The sequence below is a fragment of the Notolabrus celidotus genome, chromosome 10, assembly GCF_009762535.1.
Source record: "Notolabrus celidotus isolate fNotCel1 chromosome 10, fNotCel1.pri, whole genome shotgun sequence".
NCBI lineage: Eukaryota > Metazoa > Chordata > Actinopteri > Labriformes > Labridae > Notolabrus > Notolabrus celidotus.
The window spans coordinates 10,576,933-10,592,847 of record NC_048281.1 but is presented as its reverse complement, the minus strand read 5'-3'; the positions used below and the strand labels follow the sequence as shown (position 1 = coordinate 10,592,847).

Sequence of the window (15,915 nt, the reverse complement as noted above, 5' to 3'; positions counted from 1 at the left end):
CATCTTTGGGCTTCATGACGTCTCTTTCCTTGTCTTGTCTAGTGCAGAATCAGTGTGTAACCCTGCCTGTATGTGTTAGTGTGTGTGTGTATGCATATGGGTGTGAAGTAAGGACAGGATATCTTACATCCACTGGAACACACACATTATCCATCAATCATAGCCGGAAAATGAAATGTCTCCCTCTGCCTCTGTTGTTTAATTTGACACAGTGAGAATAGCACATACACACACACACACACACACACACACACACACACACACACACACACACACACACACACACACACACACACACACACACACACACAAACACACATGTTTGACCTCAGTTTCATCATGCCACAATGCACAATGCTATCTCCTCCACAATTATTCCCTCCGTTTTCTCTCTCCTCCTCCTCCCTCGTGTGTTTGACTGACAGAGATCCGTCTCTCCATCTCTCCTCTCCTCCGCTGACCTCTCTCTTGCCTCTCCTCTTCTCTTGAACAATAAAGTCTCTTCTTATCTTCTTCTTTATCTCTTGTTCATTAACTCTTTTCACTCATCCTTTCTTTATTTCTTCATTTATGTTGCTCTCTTTCTCTCTCTTTCCATCCCCACTTATTCCCTCCTCCTCTCACCTGTCTCTCTTTCATCAGTCTTCTCACTTTAAAAAACACCTTTCCTCCCCCACTCTTTGCTCTCTTTCATCTCTCTTATTGTTCATTATGTCTTCCCCTCTTCCTACTCCTCTCTTTTCCCCCATGTCCACTCATGTCTTCTCTTCCTCTTTCCTCTCCTTCAGTCACCCCATCTGCCCTCCACACGTTTCTCTGTTTTTACTTGTGTCTCTCCTCTCTTTATTTCTTATCTCATATCCTCACTCCTTTATCCTGCACTCTCTACTTTTCACATATTTCCTCTCATCCCCTCTCTCTCTCTTTCTTTGGGGCTCTCGTCCTCCTACTTTTCTCTTGTCTTCTTTTTCCTCTCCATAACTCATCCACCTTTTTCTCTCCTTTCAGTTGCTATTTCAGTTTTTCCTCACATTTCCAATCCTTTCTCTTCTCCCCCACCTCTCTACTTTCCTTTCCTTTCTTCTCCTCTTTCATCCTGCATGTTCTCCTCTTCTACTTTCCCTCTACCCTCTGCTCACTGTTTCTTCTCCTCCATTATCTCTTCACTTGTCCTCTCATTATTTATCATCTTTTTCATCTCCTCTCTTACATTCCCTGTTCCTAGATTGTTTTTCTTTTCCATCCTCACCATTCTCTCCTCCCAGTCTCCTACACCTCTGCCCTTCCCTGTCTTCCATCCCTCTTTTCTCCCACCTTTTCTCCAATATCAGATACTGTTTTAGTTTTTCTTCAACTCTTTGTTTTCTCCTCTCCTCGTATTTTCTCCTTTCCTCTATACTTTCCCTTCTTCTCCTCCATTATCTCTTTGTATTTCCAAACCTCTTTTATCATCTCTTCTTTCTCCCCCTCTCCCCCCAGCCCCTTCCCTGTCTTCCATCTCTCTCTCTTTCCACTCAACCTTTTGTTTTCTTTTGTCTTCTCCTATTTTCTCTTTTGCTCTCCTTTCTCTTCTCCCCACCTCTCTCCTTTCCAGTCTTCTCCTCTTCCATCCTTTATATTTTCCTCTCAGTCTATCCTCTTTTATCATCTCTTTCCACTCCTGTCTTTTCTCTTATTCTCTCTTCTAACTCCCGCTCCAAGATCTTCTTCTCCTCCTAACCTTTCCTCTCCTGTTGCACACCTTTATTTTCTCTCCTCACCATTTCTTTTCCCCTATCCTTCCAGCCCTTGTGACTTCTTTCCTTCCCTGTCTTCCATCCCTCCTTTTTTGCTCCCTTTCCTATCCTCTTTTCTTTTCCTTGTTACCTGTTCTGCAAAATAAGCTGTCAAACTCAGAGATGATCGACGACTCGAGGTGGACTGTACCCTTCCCTCTGTGAAGCTGTCACTCACTGTGGGTGTGTGAGTGTGTGTGTGTGTGTGTGTGTGTGTGTGTGTGTGTGTGTGTGTGTGTGTGTGTGTGTGTGTGTGTGTGTGTGTGTGTGTGTGTGTGTGTGTGTGTGTGTGTGTGTGTGTGTGTGTGTGTGTGTGTGTGTGTGTGTGTGTGTGTGTGTATGCCTGTGCGTGTGTGTGTGTCAGCAGGCCGGTGGGTAATAGCACTGACACAGCAGTCTAAGTATGAGAGCAGAATATCGCCGCAGCGACGGCTGATGATTAGATTGCCTCAACTCAATCAAACGGCGGATGTTGTCCTCAGCAGTCGAGGAAATGATTCAGCCTCTTGTGTATCTCCAAAGAAACTCTTTGGAACAAGAATATAAAAGAGAGCCAATAATTAATTGGGGAAGTAGAGATAGAGGAAGAGAGGGAGGGGGGGGATTACAACCAAATGTCACTGACAATTAATTTTCTTTTGCACAAAGGCAGAAAATGAAGAGCGGCATAATCTACTCAAGTCAATCAGATTTCAAATCCCTGTGACAAGCACAATCTATGATTAAGTGGCTGCTTCGACGCCGCAGTACCTTAATTAATCTATTTTACCTTGTCATCACTTTTGCTTCCTGCGAGTCATTAAGACGCTACCTTTAATGGAATAACGAGCCGCCGTTTAGAAACGCCAGGCTTTCCATCACCATAAATGTCAGTCACTTTGGAGGGAAACCGAGGAGAGAGGAGTCGCCTCGGTCCGAGTTAAACATACACCAACTCATCTCTCACTTAACGCCACATCGCTTTGTCACGCTGCTTCATCTCCACTTTTAAAAATGATGAATCCTCACTCTCCTGGGAGCGTCATTTTCCTTAAAACTATTCTTCACCAATAACTTATGTGGTACTGTTGCAAGGTGTTCGCCCCAGATAAGTCATCTCCCACGCACACACATGCTCAGCTAACAGTGATAAATAGTCCATTGTGATCGTGCGTCATCGCTCTTATACATGACATGCAAACCACAGGAGGTCACAAGCAGGGCTGCATTCAAGGAGCAGATTGACTTGTTCATACACACTCAAAAGAGACAGCAGATGTACACACATCCTTCACTGGAGAAAACATCCTGAGAAATGGATGCAAACCTGCAGTTCCTCAGGTGGCCACTTGGGCTAGTTAAAAAAAACAGTCACTTCCCATCAGGGTTGATTTTAAATGCTCTCTTTAAAGCAGAGAAACATATTTCAGTCAGACGATGACGATGAAATAATTTTATGAGGCTCACAAGTTTGTCACTCATCTCCTCAACTAATTCACCCACTGAACTTTACCTCCGTGCCTCGTTTTTGTCGTCGGTACCTTTTAGAAATTTTGACATGAAAATGTCAGAACAATAACCTCGCTCTTCTCCAGCCCGAGCTGTTTCTGTGCAAAGCTAACTCAACCTTAACATGCATTTTATTAACAATTAAACATTAATCATCCTGACTTGATTGAACTGGAATGAATAAACTGGTGATAATTATCATTAACTTTGTTCCAACGTGTTGGATTAGGAACGTCTTGCTGGTTTGAATCTGCTCTTCCATCATCGGCCATATTGGAGGCTTCACTTTCATCCATGTTTCAAATAAAATCTGTATTGGTGATCTTTCCTAAATGATGGAGTGGAAAACTGTTCTTTTTGTGCTTATTTATCTAACCTGTTGAGGGAACACTGGTCTTATTTTTGTGACGGAAGAGCACGATTCATACAATGTCAAAATCCTTAACTGGTTGTTCCCCTCAAGACAGTTTTGGACAAGTAAGAAGTACAAGGCATGGATATTTATGCTGAGTTGTATTTGAGTAGTTGTGGATGATTTTGTAAGACAAAAAAATACTGAAGTAGAGATTTGAAAGTCATAGTAGAGTCATCCCTGGCCCTATATTCCCACATTCTCTCCATATCTACACAAACACACCAATCGTTCTCTCTGTTTGTCACACAGGATGAAAAAGTGGTCCAGAGTTTCTCCTTTAACTCCCATCTGGAGGCATTTTAACAGTTAAACAGTGCAGCAGCAGCACTGAGGAAACCTTTTTCCAGTCTGAGTTCAGCTTTATTTACTCTGCTTATCTCCCCTCTGGAATCACCACAGCCGGGCTCAGAGCCGCGCTGTTTATTCAAACGGAGCAAAGAATAATACCACTGCAGCCGTCAAATCCAGAAGCCTGAAGTCATTTGTGTGTGCACTGAGTGTTTCTAATGACTTTACAATCCAAAACCACATGCTTGACTTTTGTCCAGTCTCTCACCTCCACATCAAGTCAAACTAACTGCTTTTTCATTGGACCTTTCGTCTTGGGAGGTGACTGCAGTGAAAGTGCTAATCATGTTTCCCAACTTTACTGACGGGTTCAAGTGAGCAGATTATGCGAATGCAATTAAAACATTGTTGTTTTTTCTCTCTTAAACATCTGTCATTGTCTTTAAATCAGGTAGCTTGCACAATTTAAGACTTTTTTTTCTCCAGTGCAGCCTGTAAGAGGCTTTACTGGAAACCGATACTCCCACCTTATTGTATGCTCCATTCACACATGTACAAGTCCTAGTAACATACATTTCCAGGGTGGGCTGCGTGTGTGAATGCAAAAAGCCACAATTTTCATCACTGACCTGACCCCTGGAATTATCTACACAGGAAGTCGGGGCACACTTCCTGAAAGAGCAAAGAATGAATAAACACATCTGAGGTTGAAGAAGTCAAATCATTTCAAGAATATGTCTGCACATCTGTCGTTCACATGCAATATTGATGAAAATGCAAAAACTGTTCACATAGTGTCGGTCTCTGGTCTTTTGAAGCATGCTTTAGATCTCATGTCCTGCTTCATCCCCACAACCGCTCGTCCAACAGGGAAGACTTCACGCTGAGAGAGACATGTGTGAACAGGCTTCTTTGCAGAGCTCTTTTTTTTGCCAGTTTACTCTTGCTCAATCGACCCGTCTACTTTTGTCGAAGTATTTAGAGAGTCTTATTTTTCCTATTAAGAAGACGGACATGACCTCAGTTTGGCAGAACCAGAACATTGTGATTGATGCTACTGTCATTCCCTTTTCTGGCTCCAGGCACTGCACTCTGCAACTTTCTTTAAAAGTACCAGATCCTCTAATACCTGGTCCTGCAGGTTCTAGCAGCTCTTCTCGTTACGACTCAAGGACCCTTTGGTCTGCCATTTGACAGCTGGTGCCTCTGAAGCAGAGTCCTTACTAATAACCAAATTCCACCAGATCCGTGTCCGGTACGTGTCCGGTTAACTTCCATTGGATCTGCTCCGTTGCGTTCTGGCTGAGTCTCTGATCAGGCAGGTCGGAACACAACGGATCAGATACAAAAGATTTCTATTAATGCCGGGTGCCGGAGCACGACGCATCAATCTCAACAGAGCAGATTGAGTGGGACAGGAAGTCAGGCACCAAAACAAAATGAAAACATTCAGTTAATTTTCAGAATTAAACACTCTGTGTTATCACCTGATCGTATTTCACTTAACTACAAAAACAAACCGTCATGATGAGCGGAGCCGGGCCTGGAGTCAACAGGTCAGAGGTTTTCAGAGGACCATAAAGACAACATAGATGAGGAGAGGAGGAGGAGAATCCTTGATTCGGTCATTGCCAGGGGAAAACCTTGGTCACATGACTCCAGCTGTCAGGCGGTCCTGGTGCTGTGTTCTGAAAACACAACCGGTGGGTGTTGACGGACAAGAGAGCACGGAGACGGACCGGACATGGATCTGGTGGAAGTCCTGTGTTAGTTCCTGTGAGGATTAACCAATCGAGTGTTGGTTCTCCAGGAAGATAAGTTGAGGTGCATCATGTTTCTGTGATTTGCATCTGTTATTTAATGAAATAGCATGTTGCCTCCAGGGTAAGGAATCAGTCAGACTCATCATCTATCTACAACACTAATGAGTTTCGTATTGATGCTAAACCAAACTTCTATCTAACAAACCTAACTCGAGTTAAATACTTCAGTGACGTGTGCAGTATTTCTCTACAGATCTGGGTCTGTAGGTCTGATCCAGGGTTGTGCTTCGAACTGATAAGACCAGCTGAGGAAGTCCCGTCCCAACGTCAGAGGGTGAGAGAGGAAACAGGGGGTCAGCCAGGGGAGTCAGATAAACTATGTTCCCCTGCAAATAAGCCCTGCCTCCAAAAACTATGCCTGCCAAAACTAGAGCCAATCATAACAAAGAGGAGGGGAGACAGACACGAAGATCAGGATTGACTTTCACATGAAACATATTATTGTTATGCAGGAGATGCATCTGATGATACAGCAGATTAATACCACTAATAAAACCAATCAGAGCTGTGTCTCATGCTGAAGCTGTTGGCTCTGCAAATGTTTGCCTGCAGCCTGCATGAGTGAAATGCTTCTGTATCTTCTGGCTGAATCTCTGTGGTTGGAAGCAAAGCCGTACTCTACATTTCAAATAGCAGCCATATTTATCTTTTATGGTTTTGTAATCGCTTCATGGCTCAAGCACAGCTATGACCAGTATCCAAACTACCCAAACTGAATATTTCCTACTAATGATTAACATTAAAAACTGTTGCGTCTGCAGATTAATGGCACCTAATGACAGATTCGGCCTCTCTATACCTTCCTCCCTGCCAAACAGTCATTTTTGTTGTCAGCCTGTCCTTCAGATGCCCTCAGGCCGGACTGGCCACAGTGTAAGTTTTGTTTACTGCTCATAAGATCAAGTTAGATCACAGATGTAACTTTTGGATCTCCTGAAAAGAAACATAGCTGTCGTTTGAATGTCGTGAGGTTTTGGTCCTGATGCAGGAGAAACTCTTATAAAGTGAACCTTGCAGGAGATGGCTGCAGTCTGACCTGCATGCCTCAGGGTCCTGTTGGAGTTCAGAACATGGAGGGAATGGAAAATATCACCTTCACTTCAGCTCTATTGAAACACTGTAACGTGCCCTTACTTATGACAGCGTCAGCAGTGTACCAGATGGTGACGGAGGGGCGAAGGAAGGACACCTCCTTCGCCTGTCGAATCAGGAAGTCCATCTTATACGGGCTTGAAGAAGCTTGACGTGGACTCATGGTTTTTAACAAATGACAAAGGGCAACGCAAATTCATGCCAATTGATGCAAGAAAAAGCACAACTTCAAATTACCAATGAAAGCCTAAACATTCTTACGCGTTGACGCATCAGCTCCTGTACACTGACCTTTCTTTTGCTGCAATAATCCATGACCACACCAATGTATGATCCACTGTTTCTATTTAAGAGAAGAGAGTCCCCTGATTCAATTTCTGCTGGAATCGTTTGCACTTTCATGAAACTGGTGGCCATCTTCAGGCTTCAGTCAGAAACACTTTGCAGTAAATCATGCGTCAGCAATAACTCTGGGCCTTAGGGCGTGTTTGGGCAGGGCTTAACGTGTGATTATTGATGCGTGGTTAAATCTCATTACTGGCCGCTGGCTGTCAGCTGTCAGTTCTCTGAAAAACATCTCATTAAATTTACCCTTTCAAAGTCAAAGATTCACAATGATTCAGAATACTTAACTTCACTTAAACTAACTCGCCGAGCAATCATAAAAACACCTGAGGGAGAGTAAACAGTGTCACCATGTGAACACTATCAGATACGAGTATCTGTGTAGCTGCGGCACCTCCAGGGTACAACCGCCTGCCCCCCCTACTCCACCCTGCTGTCATTCAGAATAGCTGTGGTCCCAGCTCTGATACAACAACACAGGTGATCTGTTTCTCTCTCTGTCTCCTGAGCTCAGTCTATCTCTCTCTTTCCTGATTCATTCCTACAGAACTTTTGTGTTTGTCACTGAGAAGCAGAGGTGCAAACACTTCACTGTGCATTACGTCTTTAGTAGGGGTGTCAGGGAAGGTAGAGCATGCATTCCACTAGATCTTTGTCCAGTCCATCTCAGGTCCATCACAGCACCAGATCTAATAGGTTTCTATTCTAGTTAATGTGTTAACTTCCACTGGATCCGCTCCATTGCGTTCTGGTTGCGTCTCCGATCCGACAGGTCAGAGCCCTCTAGATCACAGATGCAAGACTTCTATTTTTGCCGGATGCCGGAGCACGACGCATCAATCTCAACACAGCAGATGGAGCGGGACAGGAAGTCAGGCAACAAAACAAAATGAAAACATCCGGTTAATTTTCAGAATAAACACTGTGTTATCACCAGATGGTATTTCACTTAACTACAACAACAAACCATCATGATGAGTGGAGCCAGGCCTGGAGTCAAAGGTTTTCAGAGGACCATAAAGACAACATGGATGAGGAGAGGAGGAAAATGCAACCAGTGGCTGTTGATGAATGAGAGAGCAAGGAGCTCGACCGCAGCGGATCGGAGACCGACTGGAAACGGATCTGCAAGTCCTGTGTAAGACGGCCCAAAGTGTCTCCTCAACCTGGCTCTTGCTTCCTTGTCTTCCAGTCTCTCATGACGGACTGTTTTCTTTCTCTTTTGTTGGTGTGTGGTTGAAGCATGCTCGGGTTTATTTCATATTTATTACAGACAATTTAACTGCAGAGCCTATAGCCAAACTGACCCTCGGATGTTACCTTTGGCGCCATGATATGGTGAGTTGGGAGGGTGTGAATGTGAAAGCAGCCTTAAAAATGATTTATGTAACTAAACATTTCTTGTCTCTCCATTAAGAGGTATTTGCTCCTCTTTTATTGGTCGGACTGCACGACAGTTATGCGACTTTAAGCTACAGGTGATAAATCCAAAGCACATAAAAAAAGTTCCCGATAAACACACGTGCGCTGGGAACTCACACACACACACAAGCTAATTATCTCAGACTAATATCCCAGCCTCCTCATAAACCGTACAGCTCTCCTCATTTAAGCAGTAATTATCCATTAACCACTTGATCAGCACTTCACTTCATCAGACCAGCAACCTCCACGCTCGTGTTTGTTCCAGCAGAATCAAAGGCCAACTTTAACATCTGCTATAGGTGCCAGTGTCTCAACTCCTGCCTGCTAATAAATGCAAATGATGCCATGTGTCATCCTATTAGCAAAAAGCCATTTACAGTGCAGCAGCCTCGTGCAAACACAGCGGCTCTCTCGTTCTTTGCTCACGTCTTGTAAGCCTAATGAAGAAGAGCTCATTTAAATGTCTCTCTACCTCTCGCTCTCTCGTTAGATGCAAGATTGTTGTCTTGAGTCAAGGTAAACTCTGTCAGTCTGCAGATCCGCCAGAGACGCCCTGAACCTGCCAAGGCCTCATATATCTGTGCTCCTAGCCATCAAACACCGGCCTCCTCTTTGCTCCCCTCACCCCTGACGTCAATCTGAAAGTCATCTTCATTTGAAAATGAATCCCTAAGAAAGCTATCACCTCTATGAGCATGACTTGTCAAGATTGATACCCTGTGCCCTGTAATCAGTTGGCAGAGAGGAGATGGAATGGAAAATGCCTCCGCTGGCCGTCTCTTTCTCTCCATCCTTTCCTACATTGTTGTCTCTCAGATCAGGGGAAAGCAGGCAGTGATAGATTGAGGTTGTCATTCCCTAAGAGGAGCCCTGGCTTTGCATATTACCCCTTTTCTCCATCACTTTAATGAAAACACCGGAGAGATACCTGGCCCACAAATGATATATACACCCCAGAGCGTCATGATATCTTTATCCATCAGGCTGCCTCCTTTCCCTAGGCTGTAAATGTGTCTCATGTGGCTGCACATAGCACCGCATCCCAGGATAACCTCTAAGCGTGGCAGAAATGTGCTACATGAAACCCATTGTCCTTCCAGGGAGGTACATTAGTGTTCAGGATCCATCTGCAGTTAGTGAAATATTGCTGGAATACCCGGGAAAGCCTGGCTGTTTATGGTCAAGGATGCGGGTACACCATGTGTGGTAATGACTCTTTATGAGGTTACTATCTTTAAGGTAAGGTCTGCTGTGCAGCCATGACAAGTTCAAGGTGGTAATCATTGAGCTTTTGGTAAAGGTGATCCATTCCTGCAGCTTTTAGTCACCTGAACCTTCTGAGTGCAGACTGAACATCAGCCATGGGGTGTGCTTTTTCACATGATCCAATTTGTATCAGTCTTAAAGCCTCTGGTAACCCAAATCAACAAAAACATTCTGCCTATGATATTTCAGACCATATGTAAATACTGAAAACTATGTAAAAATATTAGAACTCAACTTTGATACATATTTAAAACATGTTCAATTACGTTTTTAACATGTTTTCACACTGGGTTTTATGGGGCTGGTGTAACCTGATATTTATTACGTCATAAATGTCCAACCAATCAGAAATGAAACACTGAGTCACGTGCACACATGCTCAACAAAACTACTCCGCTCCTGTTCAGACCGTCTCAGCCAGCTACCCTCAGTGTTGCAGTAGCTGTTAGTTGTTTGCTGATTGTTTTGCCTTTCAGGCAAAAGATTGTTGAGACTTTTATTTTGGTAAGGCTACTTTTATTTGGAAGGCCAGTTTGTCATGCTTGTAGACTGCAAACTTTTTTCTAGTCATTTCCAGAGAGTCAGTTCAGTGAGAGCACATGGCTTTGTTCTCTTCCTTTTCGGACACTGTAAGCGCCACAGACGCAATGTTGTAAGTATATAAATAATTAATGTAATAGTTTAATGATAATTTAAGGTTAAAATATTATATATATATTATTTACATTTAAAAAAGCATTTCATTTGTTGTAATTAAAAAGAGAATTCATGTACATGTAATTGCACTGTGAAAACCACGTGAAATAAGCAAATTGTAATTTTTGTATTGTTTATTACAGTTTTCACTCTATCTGTGTATGAAGATGAGCCACATTAAGCCACAGGAAACTATACTATGACTCAAGTCAAGTGTATAAGTTAGAGTTTAGCTGGTTGGATAGTCGCAGCTCCTACGCTGCAGCGAAGACAACACACTGATCACGTACTGCCTGTAATCTTTCTGTATAGCTGTCTCTCTGCTCTTTGCACCACTGTGCTCGTGTGTTTCTGTCTGCACATCCACCGGTGAAGACGACAGCTTGTTGTCATTCTTCTATTTTCCTAACTGCGGTGGATTTGGGGAAACTTTGGGACGCGGTTGAGTTGAGCTGCAGCCAATTGGCGCAAGCAGTCCTGCATATGCTCGGCTCATTTCCACAGGACTGGTTCACTAACTTTCCCCAGGACCGGTCAACTAACTTTCTCCAAAAAGCTCCGTCTGACACCCAGCGCCCAGCTCCTCTGCGTGCACAAACTACACTCCAGCCTCATCTGCTCTGGCAGTCCCATGGTCCTAATGCCCCGGAGACTATGGAGTGATAAAACTAATAAATGATACATTTATAAATCATAAATAAATGATATGAACTAATAAGTTCTGATTCTGAAGTATTTTGTAACTCAGCACTCAGAGAACCATTTGAAACGAATAATTTTCAGATTCTGGAGTTTTTATGTCTTTAGATTCAGAGTCAGATGGTTTAAACATGCAGGCTGTGACTCTCTCTTGACCTGTCAATCAAAGACACGCCCACAGAGTCCTGAGAAATGGTCCTGACCTGTAAAATAAGATTTTTTTGAAAACCTTGTTTTTATGATAGTTGTGGATGTTTGTTTTCACTCAGATTTTGTTGAAGCTTGATTAAACATTTAATTGTGATATACACTACCGTTCAAAAGTTTGGGGTCACTTAGAAATGTCCTTATTTTTGAAAGAAAAGCACTGTTTTTTCAATGAAGATAACATTAAATTAATCAGAAATACACTCTATACATTGTTAATGTGGTAAATGACTATTCTAGCTGCAAACGTCTGGTTTTAATGAAATATCTACATAGTTGTATAGAGGCTCATTTCCAGCAACCATCCATCCAGTGTTCTAATGGTACATTGTGTTTGCTAATCGTGTTAGAAAGCTAATGGATGATTAGAAACACCTTAAAGACCCTTGGGCAGTTACTTAGTACAGCTGAAAACGTTTTGCTGGTTAGAGAAGCTATAAAACTGGCCTTTCTTTGAGCTAGTTGAGTATCTGGAGCATCACATTTGTGGGTTCGATTATACTCTCAGAATGGCCAGAAAAAGAGAACTTTCATATGAAACTCAACAGTCTATTCTTGTTCTTAGAAATGAAGGCTATTCCATGCGAGAAATTTCCAAGAAACTGAACATTTCGTACAACGATTGTACTACTTCCCTTCAGAGAACAGCATAAACAGGCTCTAACCAGAGTAGAAAGAGAAGTGAGAGGCCCCGTGCACAACTGAACAAGAAGACAAGTAAAGTAGAGTCTCTAGTTTGAGAAATAGATGCCTCACAGGTCCTGAACTGGCAGCTTCATTAAATGGTACCCGCAAAACGCCAGTGTCAACGTCTACAGTGAAGAGGGCGACTCCGGGATGCTGCCTTCTAGGCAGAGTGGCAAAGAAAAAGCCATATCTGAGACTGGCCAATAAAAGGAAAAGATTAATATGGGTAAAAGAACACTGACATTGGACAGAAGAAGATTGGAAAAAGTGTTATGGACAGACGAATCAAAGTTCAGGTGTTTGGATCACACAGAGAAAGATTAGTGAGACGCAGAACAAGTGAAAAGATGCTGGAAGAGTGCCTGACCGCCATCTGTCAAGCATTGTAGAGGTAATGTGATGGGCTGGGGATGCTTTGGTGCAGGTTAAGTGGGAGATTTGTAAAAGATAAAAGGGATTTTGAATAATGAGGCTATCACTCATTTTGCAACGCCATGCCATAACCCTGTGGACAGCGCTTGATTGGAGCCAATTTCCTCCTACAACAGGACAATGACCCAAAGCAACATTTCCAGATTATGCAAGAACTATTTAGGGAAGAAGCAGGCACCTGGTATTCTGTCTGTAATGGAGTGGACAGCGCAGTCACCAGATCTCAACCCCATTGAGCTGTTGTGGGAGCAGCTTGACCGTATGGTACGCAAGACGTGCCCATCAAGCCAATCCAACTTGTGGGAGGTGCTTCAGAAAGCGTGGGGTGAAATTGTCTGTCAGATTCCCTCAACAAATAAACAGCTAGAATGCCAAAGGTCTGCAATGCTGTAATTGCTGCAAAGGGAGCATTCTTTGATGAAAGCAAAGTTTGAAGGACAAAATTATTATTTCAAATAAAAAATCATTATTTCTAACATTCTCAATGTCTTGACTATATTTTCTATTCATTTTGTAACTCATTTGATCAATAAAAGTGTGAGTTTTCATGGAAAACACAAAATTGTCTGGGGGACCCCAAACTTTTGAACGGTAGTGTATGTGAATTTCAAGTATTCCATTTACGTTTCCTGAGGCTTTAAGACAGAAAAATCTACATAATCCAATTCAGACAGCTCTAAAGCTGTACTAAGTTTGTGCCCAAAATCACAGGAGGTACATGTGGACAGGAGCCCCAGAAGTCAACACAAACCAAGAGTTACTACATTTAAACTTAGTCTGTGCTATCTCTGAGACAAGCATTTAAAAAGCTCCAATAGGAAGGGTATCTCCATAACCAAACACAGATACGAGGTCAGAGTTCAAAGGGTTAATCAGACATCCTCTGCAGGCCACAGAGAGTTCAAGGTGGAAACCACCGTTCTCTTATTAGAGGTCATTGATTCCTGCAGCACTTGCACAAACTCGAAAAGGCCTGTGGACAAAAAATATGCTTTAAATTTGAGCACTAATGAGGAAATTAGCCTCTGGGTAAACCTTAATTTGTTGTTGGTCAACTGCTAATGAACATTATGCTGCAGGGAATTCTGCTTTTCCTCTGCAGATGACATTGGTAAGCAAATCAAAAGTGTGGAGAAATACCTCAGGATAGCAATTACAGTCTAATTCAGCCTGAAAAAGTCCCAACTGTTGTGTGTCCATTGCATTTCGTGACGTCACTTCAACACTCTTGCTCGTGAAGCCTGTGTCTCCGTCGGGCCTCAGGGAAAGTCGAGTACCGTCTTGTTCTCTTCAGTTTCTTTGTCTCCTCATTCTTCCGCCCTCTAAATGACACTCAAGAGTTTTGGAGTCACAGCTGAGAACGGCGGTGATGACCTCCTGGAAACCAGTCCTTGTGTTTGTCTGCCTCCACACTCCAAACTCATTCGCTCCTCTTTGTTTCACACTGCATCAGAATCTCACTTTCACCAAGGTCGGCCGTATCGTACAATATATGAAGCAGCTTCTGCTTTATACAGCACGTCATATTTCATCATAAACACTTCTTCTTCATGTGCTATGTACTCATTGGTGTGTGAAGAAGAGTCTCGACTTTGTCTTTATAACTTTATTATATTCACTTTATTGTGAACTCGATGTCGTTAAGAAATAATGATGCCATGACAACAATGTGCACGACTTTGATAGCTGCATCTTCTGAAAGGAGAACGCCTCGTACGGCAAAATGTCAGCCCTTAATTACAAGACTGAAAAAGCTGGGGGAAAATATTACTGAACCAGAATTATCTTCCAACAGAACAAGAATGTCACTTCAAGGAAGTAAAAATAACCAGTGTCAAAGCACTCAGACACCTTAAACTAATGATTTAGAGGAAAGAAAAATCTCATCACCGAATGTACACAAACAAACCCTATCTTTAAGATGTTGCAGAATCAGGACTGACAGGTACAATAGTTCATATCAAAAGGTTGAAAAGTGTCTTTGTTAATTGTGCTTTGGTGTAGGATTGACAGTTAAACAAGGAATTAAGTTTAATCAAAACTTTTTATTAACCATTACGCAAGACTTTCACCAGATCTGCTGTTGAGCAGGACCGCCGGACAGCTGGAGTCATGTGACCGAGGTTTCCTCTGACCTGTTGACTCCAGGTCTGGCTCTGCTCATCATGACGGTTTGTTGTTGTAGTTAAGTGAAATAAGATCTGGTGATAATACAGTGTTTTATTCTGAAAATGAGGCGGATGTTTTCATTTTGTTTTGGTGCCTGACTTCCTGTCCCGCTCCATCTGCTCTGTTGAGATTGATGCATCGTGCTCCGGCATTCGGTCAAAATAGAAATATTGTGTATCTGATCCGGAGGGCTCTGACCTGACGGATCAGAGATGCAGCCGGAACGCAACGGAGCAGATCTGGTGCTGTGATGAATTGGAGACGTACCGAACACGGATCTGTTGGAATTTGGCTGATAAATCGTTTTGTTCTATATGCTGAAGTCATACTTTCTCAGAGTTTTGGTTTCAAATTGATAGCCTACATAAAAAAGGAGGATGTGTTGTTTCAATTTCGTAAAATGTCATTTTTCGTCAGATTTCAAAACAGAATAAATGCACAAGTCTGCAGGCTGTGCACTACAAACGTGGTTCCCAAAGTGGGAATATCCAGTCATTTAAAACTGAATATTTTATCTATTGTTATAACATGTATACAAAAATCTAGGCAAGGTTTAAGCTAAAACCATTTAAATAATCAATGTTCTTCTTTACTTTGTTGCCACATGACCCCTGAGAAAATTATGCAGCTTCTTGCCTTTTCTTTAAAATATATTTTAAATATAAAGGTTTTTGGATAAAGTCTCTGCATGCATGCAGCTATGAGCAACATTTTAATCACCTCAGGACAACAGGGGTCTCTACGAGGTGAGTTTACTGCGTAGGTAGGAGAGGAAAGAAATGCAAAGAGATTAAAAAACAAACAGCTTAAAATGTATGAATGTAGCACAAGTATAAGGCTGTGATATTAATGTCTGGTATGAGCAGATATTTTATTAGACCACAGACATCATTTTTTAATATAAGGTTTGTGTGTATCTTTTTTTTCTGCTATGTGAATTACACTCAGTATTTGGTCAGCTTGAGTCTGAATGCCTACTTCATTCAAGCTTCTTTTTGGCAGCTAATCCTTCTATTGTCTCTCTCTTGCACACATTCCTCTCTTTTGTCTCCACTCGGTTTGCCCTCTTCCCCTTACTCTCATAAATCTTACTTTTCCTTTTTTTTAC

The 15,915-nt window shown here is 42.4% G+C and overlaps 1 long non-coding RNA gene across 8 annotated transcripts in view; it reads left to right on the top strand.

Moving 5' to 3' along the window:
• The window catches only part of LOC117820642, a 151,219-nt gene that overhangs the window by 78,326 nt on the left and 56,978 nt on the right, over nucleotides 1-15,915 (top strand). For 2 of the 8 annotated variants that reach the window (XR_004632795.1, XR_004632803.1), the window contains one exon: nucleotides 3,493-3,596. The exons of the other annotated variants lie outside the window; for them this stretch is intronic. This is a non-coding gene — a long non-coding RNA (uncharacterized LOC117820642). Of the gene's footprint in view, nucleotides 1-3,492; nucleotides 3,597-15,915 lie in introns of those variants that run through there. 8 annotated transcript variants of the gene reach the window in all.